Source organism: Ursus arctos, unplaced genomic scaffold (assembly GCF_023065955.2).
Source record: "Ursus arctos isolate Adak ecotype North America unplaced genomic scaffold, UrsArc2.0 scaffold_29, whole genome shotgun sequence".
Lineage (NCBI taxonomy): Eukaryota > Metazoa > Chordata > Mammalia > Carnivora > Ursidae > Ursus > Ursus arctos.
The window spans coordinates 14,638,156-14,646,213 of record NW_026622974.1 but is presented as its reverse complement, the minus strand read 5'-3'; the positions used below and the strand labels follow the sequence as shown (position 1 = coordinate 14,646,213).

At 40.3% G+C, this 8,058-nt stretch overlaps 1 long non-coding RNA gene across 1 annotated transcript; it reads left to right on the top strand.

Moving 5' to 3' along the window:
* Nucleotides 1-3,875: 3,875 nt before the first annotated feature.
* On the top strand, nucleotides 3,876-6,717 carry LOC130541991 (uncharacterized). Its single transcript, XR_008956173.1, has 3 exons — nucleotides 3,876-4,070; nucleotides 6,195-6,269; nucleotides 6,658-6,717. It is a non-coding gene; the product is annotated as an uncharacterized LOC130541991 (long non-coding RNA).
* Nucleotides 6,718-8,058: the final 1,341 nt, after the last annotated feature.

Sequence of the window (8,058 nt, the reverse complement as noted above, 5' to 3'; positions counted from 1 at the left end):
AGCACATCTTTTCCCCATTCCATATACTGATTGGGGAAAATAAAGATCTAAATAAAACCTAAGTTTCAAAATATGCCTTAAAAATCAACTTCTGATCAAATGGACTGGCCATCATGAAGCAAAGAGCAAGAGAAAGTCAAGTTTAGAGAAGAAAGTTCCCGAAAGTATAGCACTAGAAACTGCAACAGCAGAGATCACATATTTGGATTTGATTTTATGCCCTTCAGTTTCCCAAGTAAGGAATTGTTGCAGTTGATATCTCCTGGCTGTTTTTAGCCCTGTATGGCTGTATAAGATCAGTTTAGAGCAATGCCCTTAGCTTAGAATACTTTGAGATGAGCTTGTTTTTGATGAACTTTTACAGAGAAGATCTCTCTCTCTCTCTCTCTCTCTCTCACACACACACACACACACACACCCATTGCAATATACAGCAGGGATTGTTTTTCAGTGTGCTTCACCATAACTTTACCAGGAGGACTTGTATTGTAACACCAATTGCCTGTCCTGAATTCTAGTGTGTATCTACAGCTTCTTTTAAACGGAGTACATTTAGTCATGTTGTTCTTTACCACAGTGTTGACTTTGAAGGCTTAATTAATAAACTTGGTACACTTTCAATACTGCAAAGAGTGAATATCTCTCAACTACGTCAAAGCAAAAAAAAAAAAAAATGTCTTCGTTTGCCATAGTTTTATTCATACAGCTGATTACACGGAGTTCCAACTCATGAGTTCTAACATGAGTTGGAACTCCATATAATCTAATAACAGAATTTTTTTATGATGGAAATGTTCTATTTCTGCACTGTCCAATATAGGAGCCCTTGCCCACATGCCATTACTGAACTCTTACATGCGGCTAGTATGATCAGGGGATGAAATTTTAAATGTTATTTAATTTTAATTAATTTAAACTTAAATTTAAATAGTCACAGGTGACCAGCAGTTATCATATCAGACAGCACAGCACTAGATTAAAAGCATCTTGAAGGATGAGCTCTTGTTCACTCGAACCTCCTATCTATTTGTTGCATAATAAATACCTAACCCATGCTGATTACACTATAAAAATGAATTATGGGAAAACTGTCACTTGCCCTTATTACTCCCTCGATTATCGATCTTCGGACTATATCACTCAACAACATTTGGAATGGATACTATAACAATTGTTAAGTATGTGGAATTTGTACCACACAGAGTTGGTTTCAGAGAGCATGGTCACTTACTAAATGTTTCACCTTGGGACAGTTACTTGGGAGTGTGTTGGTTGGGTCATCAGCAAAATGTATGAAACAATAGTTTTAGCTATGGTAGTGTTGTTACGACGGTGAAGTGAGATTGCTTGTAGAGTGTTTGCCTGGCTCATGCTCACTAAACTGAGGTGCTGGTGTTCCTGACACAGCACACCCTTCCCTGCCACACAAACAGAACCGCCAACAGAAACGTGTTCGTTAGGAACTGAAAGCTAAGTAAATGCAAATCACCGTAAAAGTTTCAAGCCTACTTACAGAAGGTGGAAAAGTTACAAGGAGCCTTCTGAAGTTTGGGATTTACTTCAGGCCAATGTAGCCACTTACATAGTCAAAGGCTTAGCACTTAAAGCAAAATGTAACAAGCTATTTTTAATAGTGATTGTAACTTGTTTTGAAAGCTGCGTGAATAGCACTTGAAACCACCACAGCATAATTTGTTCCAAAAAGTCTACTTTTTTTTTTTTTTTTTTTTTTTTTTTTTGTGGGAGAAGCATGTTTAACCATTCTCAGTGCTTGGGATGAGTCCAAAAAAAAAAAAATAGAAACTATAATTTTAGCAGATCACCTGCTTTCTGCAACCTGGTGTCTAGGGACAGAAAGTAGAGTGGTTGACTCTGATCTCCATTATAGTGCAGTCACCAGCCTTCCCCTCTTCTGCCCCCTTCAGCCATGCTACTGTGGAAGAGAACATCCTCTACATGTGGGAGTATAACAGCTGAGAGGCCAGACTTCCAGAAGATTTCAGTGAATTTTGAATGCTGAGGGGAGGTGACGCCTGGGTGGCTTAGTCAGTTTAAGGGTCTGGGCTCTGCTCCAGTCATGATCCCAAGGTCCTGGGATTGAGCCCCACATCCCCACACCGGGCTCCCTGCTCCCCTGGGAGCCTGCTTCTCCCTCTGCCTGCTGTTCTCTCTGCTTGTGCTCTCTCTGTCAAATAAATAAATAAAATCTGAAAAAAAAAAAAAAGAATGCTGAGGGGATGTAGGTACTGAAAAGGAGTGGCAGAATGATAGCTACCCTCTTTCAGTCCATTTTAAGTAAACTGCCTTTATGTAAGGACTCACACATGTGACTGTACTTTGGTCACTATTTTTTTAAAAGCTCTAAGCCAAAATTAATTTCAATCCAGGGCATGTAGCAATCTCCCCTAATCAAGGCAACATAGCAATGCAGTTTTTAAACTTTTGAGCTGAAAAAAAATTATCAAATAAGATATTGCTTTAGAACCTTAATTCCTAAAACTGATAAGAGTTCCTTGTACAACTGCTATCTTTATTTCAGAAGCATGACATATTTTCGCGTCTGTGAATGTCCATGGGTTGGGGGTTAGGACAGAGAGGCATATTATTTGAAAAGCACTAATCTAGGAATCATTGTTGAGTTGCAGTGTCTCTGTTCTAGACCCTAATTTGTCACCAACTAAATGTGCAGCCCAAAGCAACATATATCTGATCCTTATAGTGCCTACTATTTAAAAGTAGAATGTGTGTGTGTGTGTGTAAGTATACACACAAATTCATATATGTAAAATAAGACTGTTATAAAATGTTAAACATTATAAAATGGAAGATGGTCCTCCTAAAAATATTTACTTCCATATTCTCATTGATGGAACTATGTCCAGTGCAATCCTACATGGTAGTGCTTAGACATTACTTTCTCAAAAAAGCATTTTGTCTTCCTTCTTGGAAAAGAATGTTTTTTGGTGCAATGTTACAGTTTTGTTGTTAATTTTGGGTTGAGCCAAACAAACTAATCAATTGCTCTCATTCTTTTGGCCACCAGCTCTGATCCAGGTAGCAGAATTAGAAACAATGTTGTAATGTTGAGCCCTAGAACAACCCTATTAAGGGGTCCTGTTTTACTTTCTTTCTGCCTCCAGCACCTTGATATCCATGGTAGTGCCTGGCTCTTAGTGGGAAATAATAAATGCTTATCAAGAAATGACCAAAACAATGAGTCAATAAATGTTTCTCTGTCAGGAGGTTCTCACATTTGACTGTTCGTCAGAATCACCTGAAGGGCTTGTTACACCACAGACTGTTGAGCTCTGAGCCCCCCTCAGAGTTTCTGATTCAGTATGTTTGGTGTGAAGCTTAAGATTTGCATTTCTACCAAGTCCCCAGTGATGCTGATGCAGCTGGTCCAAGAGCGCACATACCTTGAGAGCCCCTGCTCTATGCAATGCTGATTGGCTAGGGGAGGGTCAGTCCCTCATTTTTTTTTTTTTTTTTAACTATCATACTGTAGTTAGTTGAGTTAAAGGCTCATTATAGGTAGGACACAGGCTCAAGGTTTTTTCCCCCCCAGATGTATTGACATGACATAGGGTTGGCCAACAGCGTATTGAATTCAGGGCAGAAGTGGAGCAAATACAGGTCATCATGAACTGAAAGACACAGGGAGGCACATCTTTTTTTTTTTTTTTTTTTTTATAATGGAGCTCAGTGGTGATCTGCTGAACAAACAGCTAGGAAGACAGTCAATGAGCATTGGTTGAGGGCCAGGATATTCCACTGGTCTTTCAGTAAACAGGCACAACCTGTCCTGCAGCAAATGTCACAAAACGTTGTGTATTCCCACACATGTCAAGCAGCTGTACCCACTGCCTCTTCTTTAGACATGAGGAACAACAGTGTCTGGTATTGTACACAAATTGACAAGACAGAGAAGCCCTATTTGATAACAAATTTGCAAAAGGAAGTTTGAGAGCACCTGTTGAAATTAATTAGAACACCTGGCTTAAGCCCCATAAATTCACTGGACACCACAGACAAGTGGAGATCACAGGATTCGGTCCCAGTTACCTCACGTAAGTAACATTTTATGATGATCTGAGCCTAACTGTGAATAAAGGTATGCCTTGACATTATTTCAGGAATAATGCCTAATAATCCAAATGAAGACTAGATTATTTTAAGGTATTTTTATTCTCCTCTTTTGCATGGAGTTTTCTTTTCTTTTTTTTTTTTTTTTATTAATGCTACCTTTAGATACTATGACAGGGCAATAATTATCTTTAAAATAGTAGAAACATGTTTAACTCACTTATTTTAGACCAGTCCACCTTTATAATCAAAATTCATTCTCAGAGCAAAGGCCAGCCCATCCTTGTGGAAATTAGCAATAGTTGAACTGTGCCACTTTAATTTTTGTCAGCTCTGTATCTGTGTCTAATTTCTCTCTCTCTCTCTTTTTTTTTTTTTTTTTTTTGACAATATCAGATATTTTGTTTGGTTGCTCAATGTTTGGCTAACAGAATAAAATAGAAGAGCCTCTTGATGATGGTCCTTAGATTTTTGAATCTGTCCTGAAAGGACATTCTTACCTACAGAATTGGAGTGATCAGTAGATACTAACCATAGCTATGCTTTGGACTCAGCTGGGCAATATTTTATTTTTAAATACAAATTCTAGGTTCTTTTCTCATACTGCCTGAATCAATATCAGCAGGAGGAGCAAGTCTCAGGAATCTGGAGCTCCTTTAATGACTCTAGTAGGGTAATTGTTTGCCCTAGACCACCCCCAGTCACCAATTCCTCCTCCCATATAACAAAGCTGGCTCCAATTATGTAAAAATGTATTTATTAACCATTTACTATATCTGTAAAATTGTGCCAGACTGTAAGATTCAGTTGTTGAATGTAAGATGTTTCATTCTGATCTTTTCTAATACATATATAAAATAAATATATGAACATTAAATAGTGATTTGTTCTTAATTTACTTAGACATGATAGAGACTTTAGAACTTCATTCTGAAAGTGATAACCAAGCTATGTTATAAAGTTTATATATATAAAGAATAGATTGAGAAGAAGAGAAGACTGTTTAAAAAGCTAAAGAAGGGGCACCTGGGTGGCACAGCGGTTAAGTGTCTGCCTTCGGCTCAGGGCATGATCCCAGCGTTATGGGATCGAGCCCCACATCAGGCTCTTCTGCTATGAGCCTGCTTCTTTCTCTCCCACTCCCCCTGCTTGTGTTCCCTCTCTCACTGGCTGTCTCTATCTCTGTCGAATAAATAAAATCTTTAAAAAGAAAAAAAAAAAGCTAAAGAAGCAGTGATCAAAAACAAGAGAACCATGAAATCATGTATCATGAAAGCAAACCAGAGGGAATTTCCAGAAGAGAGTAATAAATACTGTTAAACACCAGAGTGAGGTCAAGGAGTGTAAATCTGAAAACTCTTTGAATTTGGTGAGAGAATGGAAGGGAAAGAATTAGAAGGTAAACAATATGACTTCCTAGAAGATTTTTTTCACCAAATTATTATTGGAATTCAGAAGGGTAGGGAGCGTATCATGAGCAAGAGTTTGAATCCATGGTTATTCTAGCTATCAGTGATCAGAAAGATAGATTGGTGCCTCTGTTTGCTGTGTCTATTAAGGGATAGATGCATGGGATCACGACCAGAGGTTTAAGCTGTTGTCACATTCCACTGAACAGAACAGAGAATGGATTAATTTGTTCAATAAATATTTACTGAGCACCTTGCTATATGCCAGGAACCAGAGATAGAGCAATGAAAAAGAACTAGAATTCAGCGTGGGAATGGCTATGAGGTAATGCAGTTCAAGGCAGGGCTTCTCAGTCTCTCATGTGTATACAAGAAAACCTGGCAATCCTGGTAAAACGCAGATCCTGATTCAGTACTTCTGGAGCAGGGCCAAGTAGTCTACATTTCTAGCAAGATTCCAGGGAGTGTCCATGCAGCTGGAAATTCACAGACCACACTTGGGAGTACAAGAACCAGGAGATCCATAAACCCAATCTCTAGATTTGCCTCACCCGAGTCACCTCCTCACAGGGCACATTTGTGGGCCCCACCGCTAGAGATTTTGTCTCAGAGACTATCTTTGCAACTCCCTGGAGAATTCTATGGCTTACTCAGGTTTGGAAGCCACTGATTTCATCCAACCACCTGTCTCCTTTACAGAGAAGGAAATGCAGTTCCAGCAAATGAAGAGGTTTCATTATTAGTGAACACCTGCGCCAAGATTCCGGTCTGTTGGTAAGTGTTGCGATTACCGAGGGCATCTAAATAATAGCATCACCTTCTCCACACCCAAGTGCTGAACTCAACGTAAAACAAGACAACAGATAATCACCTTTTTACCAATAGTGGCTAAACTGCAGAATGTAGCCTACCTAGAGCACTAGATAGGCCTCATAACTTCAGTCAGAATGAGGCGGGCTCAAGCAGCCAGTCAGAGGGGGACACAATGCTGGATCTGAGCACCCCTTCTCCAGGAGGGAAAGGTGGGCCCCTGGAGGACAGCAGAGAATGCATGCTCCCTGTGGTCAGCTAGCTACCAAAAGAAAGAAGGCAGAAACTAAACTAAGCACTCCAATTTTTTCTATCAAAACTAACCAACGAAATTCTGCCACTCCTGGGGAAGAGGGTGTGAAGGAGCAGAGAGAAGCCAGAAGAGTCGCATCTCCACGTGGAAAGAAAGACCAGGAATGGGGGAGACCCATCCTCCTCAGTATCAACTGATCCGGTCCTCTTTCTACTGCATGCACAGCCTCCCTGCAAGGTGCCCGGCACTGCAGGCAAGGCTGTGGGTAACTGCCGAGAGATCTGCGAGTCTGACGTACGAGCAGGATGATCTAGGGCAGTGCTTCTCAAACCCTATTCTGCGCTCAGGTCACCAGGGATCTTGTTAGAATGCAGGTTCCGATTCTATAAATCCGGGGGGAGGGCCCTGAGGTTGTATATTTCTATGAAGCTTCCAGGAGATGCTGATGGCTATGCTTGGAGTAGCATCACAAGGGAATCCTTCACTTAAAACACTCAGTTATGCCTCAGATTTGAAAGCAAGAACATTAGCAGACTGTACCTATTTTGCATTTACCGGTCTTGATATTTAAGTCACGCCCTGTGCACTGTCACCAGCAGCTAATATTTAGAGGCAAAGAACTCTGTCATTAATAAGATTAGGCAAGCCCCTGCCCTTTTTTCTGTGTTACCAATAAAAAAAGTTGAAAGTTAGAGGGGAGAAATTTACTAGCCCGAGGTCACTTAAGTAGTTGATGTGAAAGCATGGAATAAAATCACTTTGTTCTGAATCCAAGACTAGTGTCTTTTTCATTCAGCTGTGCCCTTTGCCACTGGCGCACTGACCGTGACACTCATTTCCACATATAGTCCACAGTGCTATACTGATCCTATTCTGTCTTTCTGTTGCATTTGGGTGTCTGGAGAGCAACGATGCGGTTGTTCGGTTGTTCCAAACCTCTCGCAGATGTTGCTGCCACTTAATTTAGCACATCCTCCCCTCTGTCATTACACAAGTCAAAGTGAGAGTTTCTTTCTTCTCTTATTTATCCTTTTTGTATATGAACAGCTGTAGGTCAAAGTATATTGAAATTTAACTTGGGTTTAACTCCTGCTTTCTCTATCTCTCCAACTATCTCTCTAGGTCTAAATTGCTAGGGAACTAATCTCTGATAAATAACTAACTGAAGTCAATGCCAATCAGCCGAAGACCACAGGAATCCCCACCCCTGTGAAGTCGGTAACGATGAGTTCATGAGGCTTTCTTGCACTAAAGGAGAACACACACCATGGTGGTCTCTGGCTGGTGGGCTTTAGTAACCGCCGCTCACCATGATCTGGGGGAATGCTTCTTAATCCACAGTTCACGCATGCTGACTGGCCTTTAAAAGTCATCCACATTTTAGGTGGCAGCAGTTCTGCCCAGAGGTCTTCAAAGCTAACTAAGTAGGCATTCCCCTAATCTATTTATACAAAGATAATTATATGCTTAAATATTTTCTCTCTGAAGAAAAAGATGGAG